This window comes from Chrysochloris asiatica, unplaced genomic scaffold, assembly GCF_000296735.1.
Source record: "Chrysochloris asiatica unplaced genomic scaffold, ChrAsi1.0 scaffold00050, whole genome shotgun sequence".
Taxonomy (NCBI): Eukaryota; Metazoa; Chordata; class Mammalia; order Afrosoricida; family Chrysochloridae; genus Chrysochloris; species Chrysochloris asiatica.
The window spans coordinates 14,418,050-14,428,260 of NW_006408568.1; the positions used below are offsets into that span (position 1 = coordinate 14,418,050).

At 39.4% G+C, this 10,211-nt stretch overlaps 1 pseudogene; it reads right to left on the reverse strand.

Moving 5' to 3' along the window:
• The window catches only part of LOC102833258, a 23,724-nt pseudogene extending 20,578 nt beyond the window's left edge, over positions 1-3,146 (reverse strand).
• Between the last annotated feature and the right edge of the window lie 7,065 nt (positions 3,147-10,211).

A 10,211-nucleotide genomic window follows, 5' to 3' on the forward strand; every position in this document is an offset into this window, starting at 1 on the left:
GTCATTTGATTTCTTGACTGCTGATCCCATGAGTGCTGATGTGGCTCCAACCAAAAAGAAGCCTTTGACAATGTCATTCTTTTCTTGGTCTATCATTATTTATTGGTTGAGGTGTGAGGATTTTTGTTTTCTTTATATTGAGGTGGAATCCATACTGAAAGCTGTGCTCTTTGATCTTCATCAGTAAGTATTTTAAGCCCTCTTCCCTTCCAGCAAACAAGATTTTATCATCTGTGTATTGCAGGTTCCTCAAATTTTGATGCCTCATTCTTCTTTAAATAATCCAGCTTCTTGGATTATTTGCTCAGCATACAGATGCTTAGCATACAGACGGAGTAAGGAGTTCTGGTAGCGTAGTGGTTACAAATCGGGCTGCTAACCTCCACGTTGGCAGTTTGAAACTACCAGCTGTTCTGCGGAACAAAGATGAGGCTTTCTGCTCCCATAAAGATTTACAGTCTCAGAAACCCTATGCAGGGTCACTATGAGTCGGAATCGACTCCATGGTACTTAACAACAACAACAACAGATGGAGTAAATGTGGTGAAAGAATACAACACTGGCACACACCTTTCTGGATTTTAAACAGTATCTCCTTGTTCTACTTGAATGATTACCTCTTGGTCTATGTGCAGGTACCTCATGAGCACAATTAAGTGTTTTGGAATGTCCATTCTTTGCAATGTTACCCATACTTTTTGTCATGATTCACACAGCCAAAGTATTTGCAAAGTCACTAAAGCACAAGAAAACATCTTTCTGATATTCTATGCTTTAAGCCAAAATCCATCTGATGTCAGCAAAGATATCCCTAGTTCTGCGTCCTTTTCTGAGTCAAGTTTGAATTTCTGGCAGTTCCCTACTGGTGTACAATTGCAACCATTTTAAAATTATCTTCAAGAAAATTTTACTTACATGTAGTATTAATGATGTTGTTCAATGATTTCTGCATTCACTTGGGTCAAAGAATGGGCACAAATATGGATCTTTTCCAACTGGTTTGTAGCATAGCTGTCTTCCAAATTTCTTGGCATAGATGAACGAGGGCCTCCAATATTGCATAAAGTTGTTGAAAGATTTTAATCTATATTCCATCAATTCCTGGAACCTTGTTTTTTTGCCATTGCCTTCAGTGTAGCTTGGATTTCTTCTTTCAGTTCTATATCATATATATCCTATGGAAATGGTTGAGTATCGACCGTTTCTTTTCAGTACAGGGACTGTGTGCATTCTATTTTCTTTTGATGTTTTCTGTATCATTCAGTATTTTCCCCCATGTTGTTGTTAAATGCTGTTGAGTTGCTTGTGATTTATAGCAACTCTGTATAGGATTCCTAAGGAGTGGTTATGGATTTGAACCACCAACCTTGTGGTTAGAAGTCAATTGCTTATCTTACAGCACCACAGTATGACTCTATGTTGCCCATGTTGTTGTTAAGTGCTGTTTGGGTAGATTCTGACTCACAGTGACCCTGTATAGAGTTTCCAACGACCTTGTTGTTCAAACTGACCTTGTGGTCCAATGCTGTATCCCACAGCGCCACACCAGGACTCCATGTTGCCAGTAGAATCCTTCAATATTTCAAGTTGGGGCTTGAATTTTTTCTTTAGTTCTTTCACTTTGAGAAATACTGCATGCGTTCTTTCCTTTTGGTTTTCTAACTCCAGATCTTTGCATATCTCATTATAATACTTGACTGTCTTCTTGAGCTGCTCTTTGAAATTTTCTGTTCAGCTCTTTTACTTCCTTATTTCTCCTATTTGCTTTAGCTTCTCTGCTCTCAATAACAAGTTTAGAGTCTTTTCTGACATCCTTTTTCCCCTCCTGTCTTTTCTGTCTTTTTAATACAGCTTTTTCTGTTTTTAATGCATACAGCTTTTTTCCTGTATGATGTTCTTGATGTCATTTCACAACTCTTCTGGTCTTTAGTAATTAGTGTTTAATGTATCAAATCTGTTCTTGAGATGGTCTCTGGGATATATTCAAGGTCATATTTTGGCTCTGGTGCAGATGTTTTAGTTTTCCTCATTTTCATACTGAATTTACATATGAGCAACTGAGAGTCTGTTCCATAGTCTGACCCTGACCTTGTTTGGCCTATGATATTGAGCTTCCCCATAGCCTCTTTCCACAGATGTAGCCAATTTTATTCCTGTATATTTCGTCTGGTGAGGTTCACATGTATAGTCACCATTTATGTTGTTTTCAAAAGGTATTTGCAATGAATAAGACATTGGTGCTGCAAAATTCTATCATGTGATCTCCAGCATAATTTCTATCCCCAAGGCCATATTTCCCAATTATATTGATCCTTCTTTTTTGTTTCTGGTCTTCATAGTCCAATCACTAGTAATTATCAATGCATATTGATTGCATGTTGGATCAATTTCAGACTGAAGAAGTTGATATAATTATTCAGCTTCATCATGACTGGCTTTAGTGGTTGGTGAGTAAATTTGGATAATAGTGGTATTAACTGGTCTTCTCTGAGTGAACTTCTAGTCTTCCTTGTAAGTATATGGATATTATCCTAACACAGACATCACTGTACTTCAAGACATAACTTGAAATGCTCTTTTTGATAATGAGTGTGATGCCGTTCCTTTTTAAGTTGTCTTTCCTGCCATAGTAAACCATATGGCGTCCAGATTAAAAATGTGCAATAAAAGCCCATTTCAGCTCACTAAATGCCTAAGGTGTTGATTTTTATGCATTCCATTTCATTTTCGATAACTTCCAATTTTCCTAGATTCAAACTTTGTAATTCCACGTTCTGATTATTAATGGACGTTTACAGTTGTTTCTTCTCATTTTGAGTTGTGCCCCATCAGCAAATGAAGGTCCCGAAAGTTTTACTCCATTTATGTCATTATAGTCTACTGTACTTTGAGGAGGAGCATGGTGACTCCATATGATAAACACTGGACTGTAAACCATGGCTTGAGCCTGCCAGCAGTTCCATGGGAGAAAGATGAGGCTTTCTGCTCCCACAGAGATTTGAAAGCCTTTGAAACCCTACACAGGGTCACTGTGAGTTGGAACAACCTATTCCAAGGCACTTAACAACAACTACTTTGAAGAGGAAGCTCTTCCCCAGCCTATTTTGAGTGCCTTCCCATATGAAGGACTCACCTTCTGGCACCATATCGGACAATGTTCTGCTGATATTCATAGCTACAATTCAGGGTCAGAGATGTTCAGAGCACAGGTTTTCCTGTCAGGACAGTTTCTTCTCTGCCAAGCCTACAGGCAAGCCTCTCTTTGACCCTCAGGCCCTTGACTTTACCTCTGCCCTACTCTGGAAATGTTACAAAACTCCTTTAGGGCTGCTGATAATTGCTCACAAAGCACACCATGGAGGCATTTGGCTCTAGTTCTGTGGGTCAGCAAATCTAGCGCCTTGCCTCAATTATGTGGACACCTACTCTGTAAGCAAGTCTCCTATCCAAAGTCACTCAGCTTTACTAGCGCCATCGTCTGGGAAGTCCACCATTCTGCCTCATTCTAAGGCTCTTGGTTCTGCTGCTGCTGCTCTGCTGATTCTCTGGTGTCACAGCTTTCTGTCCCTGGGTCCAGAAGGTTCAGTGTGCAGGGACCTTACGGTGCAAAGGATGCACTTCACTTCTGACTCTTCCTTGTTAGTAGTAAGGTTCCCTACTTCTGCTTCTGAGACGCCGGCACATTCTATACCCAGCAGGATGGCAAAATTGACCAATCACATTTAGTTTTGTTAACAATCACTCACAACTGAATATTAATAATTTATTAGCATTTCCCAGCACCTTTCCTATCCCAGAGCCATCAAGTAAAAGTTGTTTGGCAGAAGTTTACAAAGACTATGACTAGAGGAGACATTAAATAATTCACTGTACTGTGGGTATGAGTGGACTATGACAGAAGAGACATAAATGGACAATTAGCATATAAATATATTTTCAATATCACTAGCTATTATTTTTATCTGTTTAGGTTTCAATCTTCAAATTCAGCATATATATAGTTTTGATGAAGTTAGGAGAGAGAGAAAAGAAAAGATAAATACAGTCTGTATAATTTTTTCTGGAGGGCTATTTGGTGCTGTAGGATAATACACTGAACCACAAGGTTGGTTTGAACAGCAAGGTTGGCAGTTCAAACTCATCAGTTGCTCCTCGGAAACCCTATACAAGGTTGTTACGAGTGGGAACTGACTCAATGACGCTTAACAACAGCAGCAACATTTGGTAGTATTTGTCAACATTTAAAATGTATATAATCTTTGACCCATGAATTCTATATTAAGGGATCTATTTTACATACTCATCAATATGCACAGATACATGACAAAAATAATTATCAGAGTATTATTTGTAAGAGTTTAAATTTTTAAATAACCTAAATGCCAATCCATAAAGGAATTTTCATGTAAATTGTGGTTCATACATATACTTTGGAATTCTATGAAACTGATAAATATATCTGTAGATCTTGACATGAAAAGATATTCTTAATACAAAACTAAGTGAGAAAAATTGCAAAATAATATGTATAGTACGATTCAACTCATGAAGAGAAACCTTTGATTATGATTATAAATGCATGAAAAAGATCGGGAAAAATTTATAGCAAATTGTTTATACTGGGTACCTATAGGAAAAGAAGAGAAAGTGGGAGAAGGGATGTACTTGTAATTTAAAAAATTTAAACAACAAACAGGCATTTGTTTTTGCTGCTATTATTGTTAAGTGCCATTTAGTAGGTTCTGACTCATAGCGACCCTATATAGGGTTTCCAAGGAGCGACTGGTGAGCCTGAACTGCTGACCTGGAAGTTCAAACTGATCTTGCAGTTCAGTGCATTAACCTGCAGTGCCACCAAAAAAAAAGAAAAAAATGATTGGATTATTCACGATATCAAATTGGATTATGGGTCTTGAGTATGAATCCATGTTATTTTATATCAATAGAATGAGCTCAGATTCATTTAAATCAATCTAATTACCTTATTTTGATGATTTCTGTCAGTTTCCACTTATTTGTCATTTCATGTTATTTTTTTCATTTCTCCACTAAGTGTCCTACCTATTACCTCTATGAGAGGCCAAAACTACAGATACAAAGAAATTCACAATGGGTCAGACAATGGCAGTAAGCATCTCTTTCCACAAGCCAAGAATTCCCGTTTGGTAGCTCATTCCTGCCACTCTATATTTTGTTTTGACCTCTAAATTTTAGATCAATGTTTCTTGACTTCGCTGGGGTCACAAATGAATTTGTGAATCTGATTAAAGCTGTTGACTTTTCCCCCAGGAAAGTACATAGATACGTACTCACTCAAAATTTGCATACAATTTCAGTTTATTCAGAAACCCCAGGTTAAAAACTCCCTTATTTAGGTTAGGTTTCTGGGTGATACAAAAGGTTAATGTGCTTACTTAGCTACTGACAAAGAGACTGGAGGGTTGAGTCTACCCAGCAGCACCTTGGCAGACAGTCCTAGTGATGTGCTTTCCCCAAATTAGCCATTGAAAACATCATGATGCCTACAGTTCTACTCTGACATACATCAGATGGACAGGAGTCAGTCAACTCCAGGGTGACTGGTTAATTTATATTGAGAGGAAGACACAGGACAATCTTGTTATTGTTCTTGTTAAGTGCTGTCGAGTCAGTTTCAACTCATAGTGACCCTATATAGGATTTCAAGGAGCAGCTGATGGGCTTGAATTGCCGACCGTATGGTTTGAAGTCCAATGCTGTTCCAAGAGTGCCACAAGAGAGGTAATAAATTCTACTGTGCACCAGGAGTTAGAATCCAGTGACTACCATCCATAAAGTGGGCTATATGCTGAGAATCCAGGGGCTGTGAGTGCTTCCTGTGTTTAATTCTGAGATCAGAAGCCCTGATAGTGCATCAGGTAAGTGTTTGGCTACTAACCCAAAGGCTGGAGGTCAGAACCCACCAGAAGCTCCCTGATAAGAGATCTGGTCATTCACTCCCGTAACGATTGTTATTATTGTTACGTGCCATTGAGTGGGTTCGATTCTCAGTGACCCCATGAATAATAGAAGGAAACACTGTGTGGTCCTCAAAATTACTGTTAAGTTTGAGGCCATGGTTGCAGCCACTCATTGAGGGCCAGTGCATCTCATTGTGGGTCCTTCTTTTTTTCTCTACAGTTTTGAAAACCCTTTGGGAAAGTTCTACTCTGTATGTGGGTTTCTATGAGTTGGAATCTCCTTGATGGAACCAAGCAACACAAACAGTTCTGAGACTGGTGGGGTAACGGTGTGAATGGTGCTCTGTTGCTGATCATTACGTCTTTTGGAAAAGGGTTGGACCAATTTATAGACTTCTTGACAAATAGTGTCTTCTGGGGAAGCCAATAAGTCAGCATGATATAGCAGCTTGAATTCAAGATACAGTTGACCAGCACAAAATACAAAAGATTCTTATTTGGTTCCACTTTGGGATTCAGCCATTTTAAAAACAGACCTGTTTAGTAGGATCAACTTTCCTCTTCATTAACTCACCAACATAAATTCTAAAGGTTGGATTTATTCTTAGAGGAAATGCAATTTTGGAACACTAGAGGTCGCTGTCGTACCATACAACAAAGGGCATCTCAGAGGAAAACTTTAAAAGAGCAATTTCCATGGCAACAACTAATGGATGTCCTGTCCCTGGTAGTGAGGGGGAGCCATGTGAAATGAAAAGCTGTGTGACTATGGAGGCATACGATGGTGTTTGTAATACCAATTTGTAATTTAAGTATGCTTCCCTGGATTTACTGTATTTTTATGCAATGATTAACACATTATACAGTTTCTGTTTTCCCTATCTCATAAGCTTAATTTTCTACATTCATTTTTTAAAGAACTTTTTTAATGATAATTGGGGTGAAAGTTTTCAGAGCAGATCATCAATTTTACCTTCAACAATTCATATACATTTTTTGTCATCTCATTGACTGCAATCTCCTCACTAAAACATTACTTATTGCTGGATTCCTGGTGTGGCAATGTAGGATAAACACTGGACTTCTAACCACAATGTCCATAATTCAAACCTACCAGCTGCTCGCTGAACACCCTCCACTTGATGACACTTAACAACAGCAGCATCGTACTTCCTTCCTGTGTTTCCCCTTTGCATTCCTCCCTCTTTCCTAACCCTTCTGAACTTTGTCCTGGGGTAAAGGCTGCCCTTTTGATCTTTAGTGGTTGATAATTCTAAGATGTGTGTACCTCACTAGAGTTATTATTTCCCCTTCTGATTGTTGTTGTTGTTAAGTGCAGAGTCAGTTCTGACTCATAGCAACCCTGTATCTGGTTTCCGAGGCCGTAAATCTTTCCAGAAACAGAAAGCCTCATTGTTCTCCCATGGAACAGCTTGTAAGATCAAACTACTGACCTTGTGGTTCACAGTCCAGTGCTTATCCTACAGAGCCACCATTTCCCTCATAGATCTGTTGGTGGTTTAACTGAACATTGAACCATGGTGGTGATTTCATTTCTCCATTTGAAGGGTAACTAAGGGCCATAGTCTTGGGAGTTCCATCAGTCTCTATCCAACCAAGAAGCCTGGTCTTTTCTAAAATATAATCTTAAGTTTCATTCCACATGTTTCACCCACTCTCTCCGGGATCTTCTGATGTGATCCCTTTCTGAGCAATTGGTGGTGGTAGCTGAGTACTGTCTAATTCTTCTGGTCTTGGAGTTGTGAAGCATTAGTCCATTGGTCTAATTGTTTCCATGGGTCTTTGACTCTCATTACACTTCTTTCCTCCAGACAGGGAGAGACCTATAGTTGTACAACAATAGCTGTACCTTAGATGACTGCTCTTGAGCTTTTAAGATCCCAGTTACTACATAGATTATGTTATGCCAATTCACTTTGGTGACATGTGAATTTGGTGACACGAAGGTCCTGAAACCTCAGGCCCAGCAAGTCCTTATCTCAAGGTGTTTGATTATGTCTAAGAAGATGTCATAATTTTGCCCATTATATACTCCACCACATTCATGGATATATTTACAGCAAAAGTGAACTACTCATGTACAAATATTTTCTGTCAAACCTATATATATATGTTTGTGAGTTTATACCCACTCTCTCTCCCATACCTGTTTGGCCTGCACCTCTATCCATACATCTACTTGTTGTTGTAAAGTGCTGTTGAGTCAGTTTCAACTCATAATGACCTTGTATAAGGTTTCTGAGGAGCAGCTGTCAGGTTTGAACAGCCAACTTTGTGGTTAGCAGTCCAGGGCTTATCCTACAGTGCCAGGATTCCATGCATCCCAGTTATTGCAGGGTTTTATTTATAACAATCTCTTACCCTCCTCCTACTGTCTTCTCCTACCTGCACCATTTGTTTTGTTTGTTTGTTTTGTTTTGGCCAATCTATCTTTTATGTTATCATGCATTAGTTTCCTACATGCATGCATATGCATTTTATTTATGTGGATAAGAAAACACTGATGAGAAAAATACAGTATGCTTTCTAGACTTATATCATTGGTGGGACATCCAAAGCTTCTTAAAGGGTACACTATAAAATTTAAAAAAAAAAAAAAAAAAAAGCAGTAACAACCATGTGTGAATTATGCATGCAGCTGCATAGAAATTCTCTTTCCCTTTGGGTTTTATCTTGATAACCAAAATTTGAATTGAAGCAATTGAGTGGTTGTTCTGGTGTTTAGAATGCATGCAATTTAAAAGGATTCCAGTGTGGAAGCCCAGAGCCTGTTAATCCGTCCAAGCTTGTTTTGGCTCACTGCCCTGAAGTCTGGCTCAGACAGTAAATTTCCAATGTCTCCTCAGCTGGATGATGGGCAGGGTGAGCCAGGACAGGTGTGGGGAAAAGGGAAGCAGCGGATTTTCTTTCTCCAGGGGCTGAGGTAAGCTCAGATCTTTAGCAGTATCCTGAAGTTTCACTTCAAGTCCTTCACTTCTCAATGTGGCTCCTTTGCCAACAAGAGTTCCTTTACCTTTATCATCTGCCAGACATCCATTTCCTGGTCTTCCGGAGCCTCCCCATGCTTACCTAAAACTTGTTTCTTCTGAAACAGCCTATCTGGCAAGAGTTGTTGTTGTTTTGTTTTTTCCAAATCCCACATCTTTATTTTTAAAATAAGTACATGTTTCAGTTTACATTGTAAAACACCACATGTGAATACAGAGAAATTAGTTTAGCTTTGGGCTTATAAAAAGAAAGGCAAAGATGCAACTGACACCTTTGAGGCAGAACCAGTCTAAGAAAACCCTTTAGATCACTAAAATTTCTTGATATTTGTCTTTTGCCAGGAGACTCCCATATGAACTACAAAGAATCGACAGGACTGCTAATAATTCTGTCTGGGGAAAATTCTCATCATACTTCTTCATATCAGAGATTACTCGGGGCTGTCTCTAACCTCTCCAAGCAGAGAGAAAGCAAAGTCTGGTTTCTGCTTTGTCTCCGTATTTTCCTTCTTTGCTCACGCTGGTCTTAGTAGGCGTCAACCAAACCCAAACCCACTGCCATCGAGTTGACTCCAGCTCATAGTGACCTATGTAGGGTTTCCAAGACTGTACCTCTTTCTGTCAGCAGACAACCTCTTCATTCTCCCTCAGAGTGGCTGGTGGGTGTGTGAACAGCTGACCTTACAGTTAGCAGTCCGACGCCTAACCCACAGCACCACCAGCGCTTCTTCCTAGTATGTTGTTTTTGTGTTGTTAAATTGCCATTGAATCAATTCTGATACCTAGTGACCCTGCTTAGGGTTTGTGATGAGCAACTGGTGGGTTTGAACCACCAACCTTGCAGTTAGCAGTCCATAGTTTATCCGATAGCACCATACCAGGACTCCGCTTACTGAGTATGTTGTTGTTGTTAAATGACATTTGAGTCAATTCTGATTCATAGCAACCCTCTATAGGATTTCCAAGGAGTGGCTGGTGGGTTTGAACTGCCAACCTTGTGGTTAGCAAAATGGAAGCTCAGTGAGAATGAAAGGGATTGGCACAGTGGCAGCAGTGATGAGCTCAAACATAGAAGTAAATGTGAGGATGGCACAGCCCTGGGCAGTGTTTCCTTCTGTTGTCCATTGTGTCTCGTGTCTCTGGATGACACCTAACAACAACAACAGCTTATAGTGGGATACACTCTATTTTGAGTGTTGACATGAACCCAGCCTCAATTGAGCTAATTCTGAGCCTTAATTGTCAATGTGAAAACCTTTGCCCT